The following is a 10,350-nucleotide window of genomic DNA, read 5'->3' as shown; positions in this document are numbered from 1 at the left end:
TTATGTGTTGTGTGTCTGTCCTCACTGCAGGAAAGGAATAGAGTCGATAATGTAGAGGGTAAACCATGCGGACGTAGGCTCCCTGACGTCACACATTGGTTTAACTTTACAACCAACATAAAGCCTTCGATTTTCTGTTATTGCTTGGGATCTTTTGCAAGTAGCAGTGGAAACTATCCATATTTGGGACTTTGAGGGCGGCAGTGAACGGCCGCCTGGCAGTAGTCAATGTCAATAACTCATTAATATGAAATCCTTAATAACTCTTTAATCCAATAAAACTGCCAAACGGGACCTCTCAAAGTGTATGATATGGAGATGGGCCACTGAGCATCTAACTGAACGAAGAATAATGTTTTCCCTTTGTAGTACAAAGTGGAATGATGTAGCCCACTGTTACCACTGCCAGCATAACTGGCCCTAACCCATTGAAATAGGTAAAAGTTGAAAGGTTGGATGGGGATTAATAGTGATCTGTTTTCCTTTTCTGGTGATCAGTCACCCACAATAGGACCTGTGTGATATTTGTGCTGCGGTGCAGTTTGATCAAAACGTCGCAGTATCGTCAAACCACCTTATTTTTAGGCTGCTCTCATACCAGGGAAAGTGTGTCTTATGAAACCTTTAAGCTACCTTGAAGCTCCGCCTTAACCTAGTCGGACCAATGAGGGGATCTGAATGCCGCTGTCGTCCATGCAGCAATCCCACCTGACATAGTGTAGTATTTAATACAAATTATTACAATTACAATTAGGGCATTTAGCAGACGCTTTTATCCAAAGCGACTTACATCGGTTAATACACACACTGAGTCACCGACGGCAGAGGCAACCATGCAAGGCGACAGCCAGCTCGTCAGGAGAAGTAAGAGTTAAGTGTCTTGCTCAGGGACACATCAACACTCGATGATGGATCGAACTAGCAACCTTTCGGTTACTAGACAACTGCTCTACCTCCTGAGCTGAGCCGTCCCGGAAAATAACACATTTGTTTCAACAAATTAAACCTTCTTTCGTGATTTGTGGGAAAAAGGTTATACAGCTGGTAGGAAGAATATCCAGCAGTGTGAAGACATCCACAACGTGTCAACACTACTGCCCATTAACTGATCATTTAAAACGTAATCCTGACTCCAGGGGCCTCCATGTTAACCTCCTGCATGCTGTGTGGAGCCGCCTCTGTTATTGTTCTGATGCATGCAAGTCAGTTTGAACTGGGACCAGTTCACACTGGTATCTGATATTGGCCACATTTAAAACATGATTTGAATAGCAAAACAAAACAAAATCAGATTAGTAAATCCAAATTTATGAACAAAGGAACAAAGCTTACTTTATAACATACCTATCTGTGCTAGGTTCTACAAGGGAGAATGAGGTAAACAAATTGATAAGCCAATAGACCGAATTTACAACAGGAGGATTTATTTAACAATTCAGTTATTGAAACAAATGTCAATAGTTTTAAAATTGATTATTTTCTTTTGAGTTGAATGAAGGCACTGAGGGTTTAAGGATGCGATTGGGCCAGCCCAGTGTCAATTAAGAAAGAAGTCAATTGGCCGATTTACATGTTTTATGGGCTGGTCAGACATGATCATAATTTCTTTAAAGACAGACCCAAAAAGCATGTCGGCCACCCAGGAAAATGACTGTTTAAATCTAAAATCCATCCCCTCTACATAGATAAATACAATGCACTCATGTCAGTGCTACCTCTCAAATGCACGCACGCACACACACACGCACTGTTCTGTTCTTTTGAAGTTCCAGGTCAACCCATTGTGTGAGCTTCATTTATATGAATTTCACAGCACAGAAACAGCCCAAAGCACAAACAGAATTGCATTTAACCGCATCTACAGTATGATATTGCTGGACGTGTTTTATTATAATCTCTGAAATTGCCACTTTTTTTTTCCTTCCATGGGAATAATCAGACACACAAATGTGTTTTGGGCTTATACACGGAGGCGGTGAAATACAAATGCAAACATATAACTTGTGGAGCTCCAGACATGGCAGGCTGTTGTCATTACAGAACAAAAAAGCTGGTTGCGAACAAAGGGCAAAACAAAAATGCTGTGACAAGCGTACAGTGATTTATTTTTCCTTTTTTTCCTCCCCGGGACACAAAGAAAGAGGAGAAATGTATTCGCTCCATTATGAATGATAAGACCACCGTGGATCACTGAGCTGAAACCTAGCGCCGATGTTCACGGATGTCTAGTTTCCAATGCACAAGCAGAAATTACAGTTGGGTCGGCTTTTTTTTCCCCCTATTTGTTTTCCTTTTTTTTCCCCCGCAGTATTCTTTGTTGGTAAGAGAAAGCGCCGGCCTAATAATTTATGTTCCAATTCTCTGTACAACAAATACCCTCTTGTCTCCGGCGATGTTATGATCAACCACAGCAGACCAACACCCACCGCGGCTCTCGTAGCGGCAAACAGGAAATACTGTTATTAGCGCCAGAGCCGGGATAATGCAGAGAAATGACACTTCCCAAGCCTCCTCCTCTCTGGCCTCTGGGCAGGACACGCGCCACTGTAATACCGTGTTCTGCTGCAATCCTTTTCTGCTCGCCGTCTTAGTGAGCATTAAAGAGAACCGCTCTGAGCATAACGGGCATCGAGGTGTTCCGCATCCACGTTGAAAGTTAGCATATGCTTCTGCTCGGAGAAGATAGTTTCTGTCAAACCCTAACCGGTTCACACGCACGTTAATGAGCGTGTTTTAATTCATTCTTTGGGTCAGCTCCAACTACAATTATACCAACCATCAAAAATCATTGTTTGTTCCTGCGTAGGATGTCTGTGTTTATTTTTCTCCTGCCTTGATTTCTTTAATTCCCTTTTTCACCTGTCTCAGCAAGACATCCAGGAACTGCTAACTAGTGGCCCACAATGCTGCTGCCAAGCTCCCGACCAAGTCCCAAGGAAAAGGACTTACACTGGCTTCCCATCAATCTCGGAATCCGGTTCAAGAGTGTTGTTATCACGCTTAGAGCTTGGAAGGGTCCAGCCCCTGTCGACATTACAGAGCCACTGCAACCATTGTGTCCCAAAAAGGGTCCGTGCATTTGAGGTTGTAGCTGCTAAACTTGGACACTTGCTCTGGAGCTGTTTAGACTTGCTTTTGTTAAATGTCTTTTGTTTTGCTGGATGTTGGTTTTTGTCTGCTTTTTGTCTTCTATTTGCTTTTTGTGATGCACTTTGTGACTCTCGAGAAAGGTTCCATATAAATATACGTATTAATAATATTGTTAATGTAATATTTGATCATAAATTATACAGATAGGTATATAACTATCTATATGATTATGTATCCCATATTACTACAGGTTTACTGTCATGTGTTTATTGTTAGGGTGGAGAAGAAAGTGCTCTCATGTACAAAACTCTCATCGGCAAAGCTGCTTTCGACCAATGGCACCTATCACCCTCCTGTCTCTACCTATCTCTCTCCCCCCTCTCTCTCTTACTCTCTTTCACTCTCACTCCCTCTCCCCATCTTTCCCAGCTATAGTCAAAACCGGTGTTTCTTTGGTTTATCTTATAGTGTCTCTCTCTCTTCCTCCACCTCCCTCTCTCTTATTGTCTGTCTGTCTATCGTTCACTCTGTGAATAACTCACTGGGGACAGACATGCATCTGTGGCCCTCTGCAGTGCTGGAAAGGACATCCTCTCAGTTTAATTCAACTCAACCTCACTCTCCAGGGGTTTCTGTTTGTGACAGCTCCATGCAGAGAGCCAGAAGGAAGACATGCATGTTCACTGTGTGTGTGTGTGTGTGTGTGTGTGTGTGTGTGTGTGTGTGTGTGTGTGTGTGTGTGTGTGTGTGTGTGTGTGTGTGTGTGTGTGTGTGTGTGTGTGTGTGTGTGTGTGTGTGTGTGTGTGTGCGCGCGCACGCACGCACCAGTGTGCTGTTTGTCTGTATCTGTGTGTCTGTTGACGTGTGTGCGCTTGCGTGTGCATGGACCTTTTAATCCTGATCCCCATAAAAGGTTTGATATTACCCAGGCACTAATCATTCCAGTCTACATATCTATGATGAGGAGCCATTTTGTTGATTACTCCGTTCTAATTAAACCCACGCTATAAAATCAATAAAGAGCGATTGAGGGTATATTAAAAATTACACAGTTCATGCCATTTACTTTAACCACAGTGTGGACTGATTAATTATACAAAATATTAATTGTGCTACTGAAGTAGTCTAACTTCAACTTTATGTTGACAATATAGTATAGTTGCAAGGTTAATTATAGCGCAAACTGGAAAGTAATGATATGGATGTTTGACTATCTTTTACATATTGCATATTTATAATGAATGTAAGTATGATGTTTATCATAAAGTATCTAGTTCTTATCAGACATTAAACTTTTAAATTGAATTGAAAGAATACTAATGAATGCATTCAATTATCCTACATGATTTAATGCATCAGTTTCTACCTTACCATGCCTAAATGTATCTACTATAGAATGAGTTTTGTTTGTTGGATGGGGTGTTTATTTGTTTTTCCTCCACCCTGAGTGCAGTGAAGGTGTAGAGTCGGTAGGTCTCATGGGTGTGTGTGTGTGTGTCAAGCTGCTTCCCCTCTCTCTGCTCTTTGTTTGCATTAGGCAAAAAGCACCGTGAGCAATGGCTCCGTTGGCCCAGAGCTTGCAGGTGTAGTATCACAATTCATTCTTAGGTACTCAAGGGACAACAGAACCTACATGCAATTTAGCACATAACGTATCTATCTCACCCTTCTCTCGCTCTTCCCTCTCCCTCCATCGCTCTCTCACCTCATTTCTCCCTCCCACACCTACTCTCTCTCTCTCTTTCTCTCCTTCTCCATCTCCCCCTCTCCCCCTCTCTCCCTCTCATCCTCTCTCTCTCTCCCACACACATTCATATTTTTTTAGTTTTCTCTGTCGTTCCTGACACTCCTTTGCATTTTCGCTCCTGCAGATAATTTCTCCTGCATCAACATCACAACCGAATTGTCTTCTAAGCTTCGCAGATGTCTCCTCCGTCTCCTTCACCCCCCCCCCCCCCCCCCCCCCCTTCCCATCCTCCCCTCCATCCCGTCCCACCAAGCTCCTCTGAGTTCTTCTGCCTTCATATAAATATCTGGCGGCTGATAATATCGGGTTGGGAGAGTTGGGTGGTGGGGGAGAGGGATGGTGCCTTAGGGTCTATCCCTCTGATTATATCGCTGCCTCCTCTGGATCTGCAGCTACCTCCTGGTGGCTCCCTAACAGCAGCCCCGGCGTTGGGGAGACAGGGAGCCCGAGATGGCAGGGCTGCCGGGGTGGGAGTGTGGAGCCTGTACCCCCATGCCCCTCTTCTGATCTGGTTCATTCGCCCTTTCACTCGTGGTTCTGGCGGCCGTTGTGTGGATTGGGTTTTGAACTGGCGATAACGCCCCTGGTTTTGCATGTGTGTACACAAGTAAATTTAAAATGCATGCATGAATAAACTGGGATGAACGAGAACCAAGCCGCGGCGGTTCACTCTGTGATACCAATGCAACAACTTTTTGGTTGTCTTCCAAATAAACCGGGGAACGAACAGGTATCTATAGTTCCTTTACATTTTGAGAGAAACCCCTCATATTATGCATCGAAGACAACGCCGGGATCTCGTCCGTGGTGGGCCGTGATTTGCGGCATAAGTGGGGGTTAGGAAAGGGAGGGGGGGGGGGGGGGGGGGGGGGGTAGTTAAGCTTGCTCACTCATTGGTGGTGGAATGCATCATTTCCCCACACACAATAGGGTAAGAAACAATAGGGTACTCACCAGCAGTCTCTCTGCCAGTCTCCTAACAAGCGAGGGCTTCGCCGTCTGACTCAGGTTCTACCCCGGCAACAGTGAGGGCGACCCCGGCGCCGTTACTCCCGTAAGCCTCCTATAATTGGAAAATGTTCCTTTTTCTGTCTTCGTCCGGTGGGTTTCGCCGGCCGAACGGAGCAGGTCGGAGCTGGTCAACTTTGTCGTCACCGGCTGCTGTGCTACTGGTCGCATCCGAGTCCCGTGGATGTTTCACATCCTCAGCACTGGCTCCTAGAGAAAGGGGACAGGAACAGGAGAGGTTAGGGAGAATGGGCCTTCTCATACACAACACAATGCAGGGCATTGACACAAGGGAATGGGAGGGATGGCATGGGCTCAACTGGGAGGGGACGATGACATGCTACATAACGGCCACTGTAGCAGCAGCCTCCATGGCTCTTCATTAACGCTTGCCTATGAACTGCTGTCAGATTAGCACTTTATTTTAGGAATGTGACTTGTAGGACTGTGCTATCCGTAAATATCCATATATTTTTGGATTTAGACCGACAGACAGACATTTTTAATTTGTTAGCTTCATATCTGAATTGAATCAGGTTATTTCTGTCTGCAACCACTTTTTGAACGGTGACTCTCAAATGTGAATGAAAAACATAGACACAAATGTATGGATGCAGCTGTAGATAATAGAAATGTTAGGATGTGTTGACAATACAAATGTTAGGATGTAGCTGTTGAAGATACAAATGTTAAGAGGTAGCTGTTGGTAATACAAATGTTTGGATGCAGCTGTTAATAATACTAATGTTAGGATGCAGCTGTTGATAATACAAATGTTAGGATGCAGCTGTTAGTAATACAAATGTTAGGATGCAGCTGTTAGTAATACAAATGTTAGGATGCAGCTGTTGATAATACAAATGGCCGCAACAGACACAGAGGATCAACCCCCTCCCTGAAACGTCAGACTCATCATGTCCTTCGTGTCCCGGTCGCCCGCTGGACTGTGGGGGAGGGGGACAACCACATTTGACGAGTTCGCTGTAAGACCAAGACCGAATGCAGCAGCTGCAATCCTCACTCATTCCACCACCAGACCCTTCACCCTCCCCTCCCCCCTACAGCCACTGCTCTCCATTATTGATGAGGCTCCCTCTGTTTTCTCATCAGCCACACCGGTGGATGCACTCGCCCTGTGGGCCCCCGATGTTGTTCCAAGGTGGGGTGGGGGTGGGTAGGCTGGGGGTGTGGGGGGGGGGCCAGCTGATGCCAGCCGTGAAAAATGGGATGGAGGTTGAGGCACATTAACGGTCTATTGACAAGCTGCGACACAGAGAGCATACAATGTCACAGGTTTGTTATTAGGCTAATCTAAATTCAATGGGGTTGTCGAGAGATGAACAAGTAAAAAAGGAAAACAGCCCTCGTCTGGAATCATCCACGAGAGCGAGAGCACTGACTGGGAGCTCAGAACGACAGGTTTGAAGGAAGCAAAGCCTATGAAAAACACGGCTTATGGGAGTAAAATCTAATCCAAACCCTCCACTCCTTAAAATTTTCCTGTTATATCCTTATTTTGCTTGTCTTTTTGCCTAGTCTTTGTCCTCCGGTAAATGTCTGTAATGTCCACTTTAAGGTGATTGACTGTTCACGGTAGACTTGTAAAAATGTATAAATGAGTGGCTGGAAGGTTAACAGACTGGTGTAAAGAGAGACAAAGAGGGAGGCTGAATTCATTGCTAGGCAGTTGTGCCACTAGCGCCCCTTTTAAACCAGAAGCCCCAGGTTTACAATATAATACGGCCATTGATTAGAGCTGTGATGTGCAGAGCGAGAGACCGAGAAGAAGAGAGAGAGAGAGGGAATGAGAAAGGGAGAAATAGAGAGAGAGAGATGCATTTGGTGAGGAAGGCAGTGTGAACGAGAGAGATAAAAAAACATTGCCTTTTTTACTACTCTTTTATGGGCAGCAATGAGAAAAGATAGGACACAGGTAATTTGCCGGTTGCTTTTACCAGGCCAGAGGGTACCACGTACCTTCAGCTCTGGAGTGAGACGAGACCTAGCTGCTTGCTATCACATTCTTCCTCCTGAACTATGGGATTGAGACCCACTTAGAAGTTGCTTTGGTCCACACACAGTGCAATCATTCACCAATGAATTAGCCCACTCTTTTATAATTCAATGCATTTTGCCCCCTCGCTTCAAACGGACTACTGCAGCAGGACCAAACCACAGAGAATGAATTATCACATGCACAAACATACACATAAACATATACACACATGCACAGACATGCACAAACACACACACACACACACACACACACGCTCTGGTCGACTCACAGTGACGCACCCGAGCGCATCCAAACGCGCACACGCACTCAGTTGGATTCACATAGACACACACATCCGCGCACACGCCCTATAGACACACATCGCATTCTGCACTTTGGTGGCTGTGCAGCGGGCTGAGCACCGTGACCGCGCCAGTCCCTGGGAGACTGCAGGGACATCTCCGACTGTGGAGGATACAAGACAGCAGCGGTGGCTGGTGGCTGGCAGCGACTGAGGGGGGGGCACTGGGGAGTTGGGGGGGAGAAGAAGAGGCTTAGGATGTATTGATCGACCTGGCCCAACCCATCATCTCCAATTGAGAGACGCATTCACTCCATTTCTTCACCACCTACACGTGCGCGCGACCAGCCAAATGCCTCACCTACACACACACATACGCGGGCACGCACACACACGTACACACAGGCACAAACACATAGACACACACAGGTGTGCGGACAAACACACACAGGTGTGCGGACAAACACACACATACAAACACGCACGCAGACAAACGCACACACACTCACACACACACAAACATGATGTCGTACCAACCCTCTCACCCAGGCCTTTGCACCTCATAGCTGTAGCTGCAAATGGGAATGCGTGAGCACGACTGGGCATGCTCAGTGGTTTCCATGGCATTTGTTACCAACGTCTAGCATGGATGGTTTTCACTGTCGGAGCATTGAAAAGATGGATTATTCCCGGGGATATTTTGCGGTATGATATATATTTACCAAGAACATAAACGATCTAAGGGAAGATAACACGTGCATGCACACCCGCAGGCGATTTAATTGGACTTCCAAAGTATTAATGCATTGATTAAACATTGCAGTGGACATTGTGAATGCATCGATGTGCACAATGTCAAAGTGATATTCCTCGTATGCTGTAATGTTGAATGATTTGTGTGTCTAACACTGTCTATTAGTATTTCCTCAAGCCTTGTGAATCAGTAGAGAAGGTTGGAGTGGTAAGGCTTGCTTTCGGAGAGGTCTGGGGGTGTGTGAAAGGCTGTGACCAGATTTCATTATGGAATGAAGACAGTCATTAAGCTTAGTTACTCCTACAGCTATACATTTTCCATAGGGGTGCTGAGCCCATCCTCTGTTGAATCTTTGATGACGGGTAAGGCCCTGCCCTTGATAACAATGGACCCTTTTTTCCATCTTATCTATTCTTTAGGCATCTGTCGTTTAAGAGGAGAAAAATGCCAGGTTTGTCATGAAAGACAATTCTGCATGCCTTTGACTATGGCTTTATAATTAATTCAAAAGGGCCAGTTGCAGAGTAAATGCTTCTTTATTCTCTCGTAAGTGGTTGGTATTAATAATGCACGCCTGGGTCCAAGTTCAACATCTGTCTTGGCAAAGTTCAACATAAACGCTTCCACTGGATACGCAAAGTTGTTACCAAACCAATTGTCTCCCGGACTCGCTCAAACTTATTTTTCTCTTCATTATTTTCACTCTCTCTCTCTCTCTCTCTCCCCCTCCCTCCCTCGCTCCCTCCTCTGCATGGTTTGCTCTCTCACTCTCGCTTCCTCCCTCCCTCCCTCGCTCCCTCCCTCCCCTACATACCTCCCTCTCTGCAGGGCCCTGCTTGGCCCTGACACCTATATTGGGGTGGGAGGATGTGGCCCATCAGAAGTAATTGGAGGAGGGCTGGTGGTTGGGTTTCTCTGGGAGCGGGCCGCTCCATCGATCCCGTGCGTCTGGCTGGCGGTTGGAGGAAGCAGCTCTCGTCCCTCCCCCACCGGCTGTGGGGTGACAGCTCCCGAGAGAGCCAAGACGCATGGGGCTGTGTTTTTAACATCAAATACAGGGAGTCACCGCGCCACACGGTAACAGTTTATACCGGTGTCGTCTCAATCCCTATCAAGATTTAACACTTAGCTTGATGGCGCTGTGGGCAGGGGGATGGAGGAACATAATGATAGCCCTTTTTGCGTGAAGCGAATAAACAAAATGTGAAATGTCAGCCCGCATCAGTTGTAATTGGCGGCTCGTTTTCAGAACCCTATACTGTGCCTCATTACCCATTTGGAGCAGATTTATACATTCTTCTTTATTTTTATTTTCAATTATTTTCCTGAGAACTGAAACAGAGCTGCGCAGTACCAAGCTCAGTTTGACCAGCGGTTACCATGGAGACTCACAGCCACCGGGACAGACCGTTGTGTTGTGAAAGCTTGGCTCAGGTTAAGTCAGAATAACTATT

The 10,350-nt window shown here is 45.8% G+C and overlaps 1 protein-coding gene across 4 annotated transcripts in view; it reads right to left on the bottom strand.

The window, feature by feature from the left end:
- b3gat1a (beta-1,3-glucuronyltransferase 1 (glucuronosyltransferase P) a) overlaps positions 1-6,077 on the bottom strand; it is a 29,718-nt gene extending 23,641 nt beyond the window's left edge. For 3 of the 4 annotated variants that reach the window (XM_060074270.1, XM_060074271.1, XM_060074272.1), the window contains exon 1: positions 5,792-6,077. The gene's annotated coding sequence lies outside the window, so the exon portion shown is untranslated. The remainder of the gene's footprint in view (positions 1-5,791) is intronic. The other variant, XM_060074273.1, reaches the window with a different exon arrangement.
- Between the last annotated feature and the right edge of the window lie 4,273 nt (positions 6,078-10,350).

This window comes from Gadus macrocephalus, chromosome 16, assembly GCF_031168955.1.
Source record: "Gadus macrocephalus chromosome 16, ASM3116895v1".
Lineage (NCBI taxonomy): Eukaryota > Metazoa > Chordata > Actinopteri > Gadiformes > Gadidae > Gadus > Gadus macrocephalus.
The sequence above is the reverse complement of the archived record's forward strand: the minus strand, read 5'-3'. Positions and strand labels throughout refer to the sequence as shown.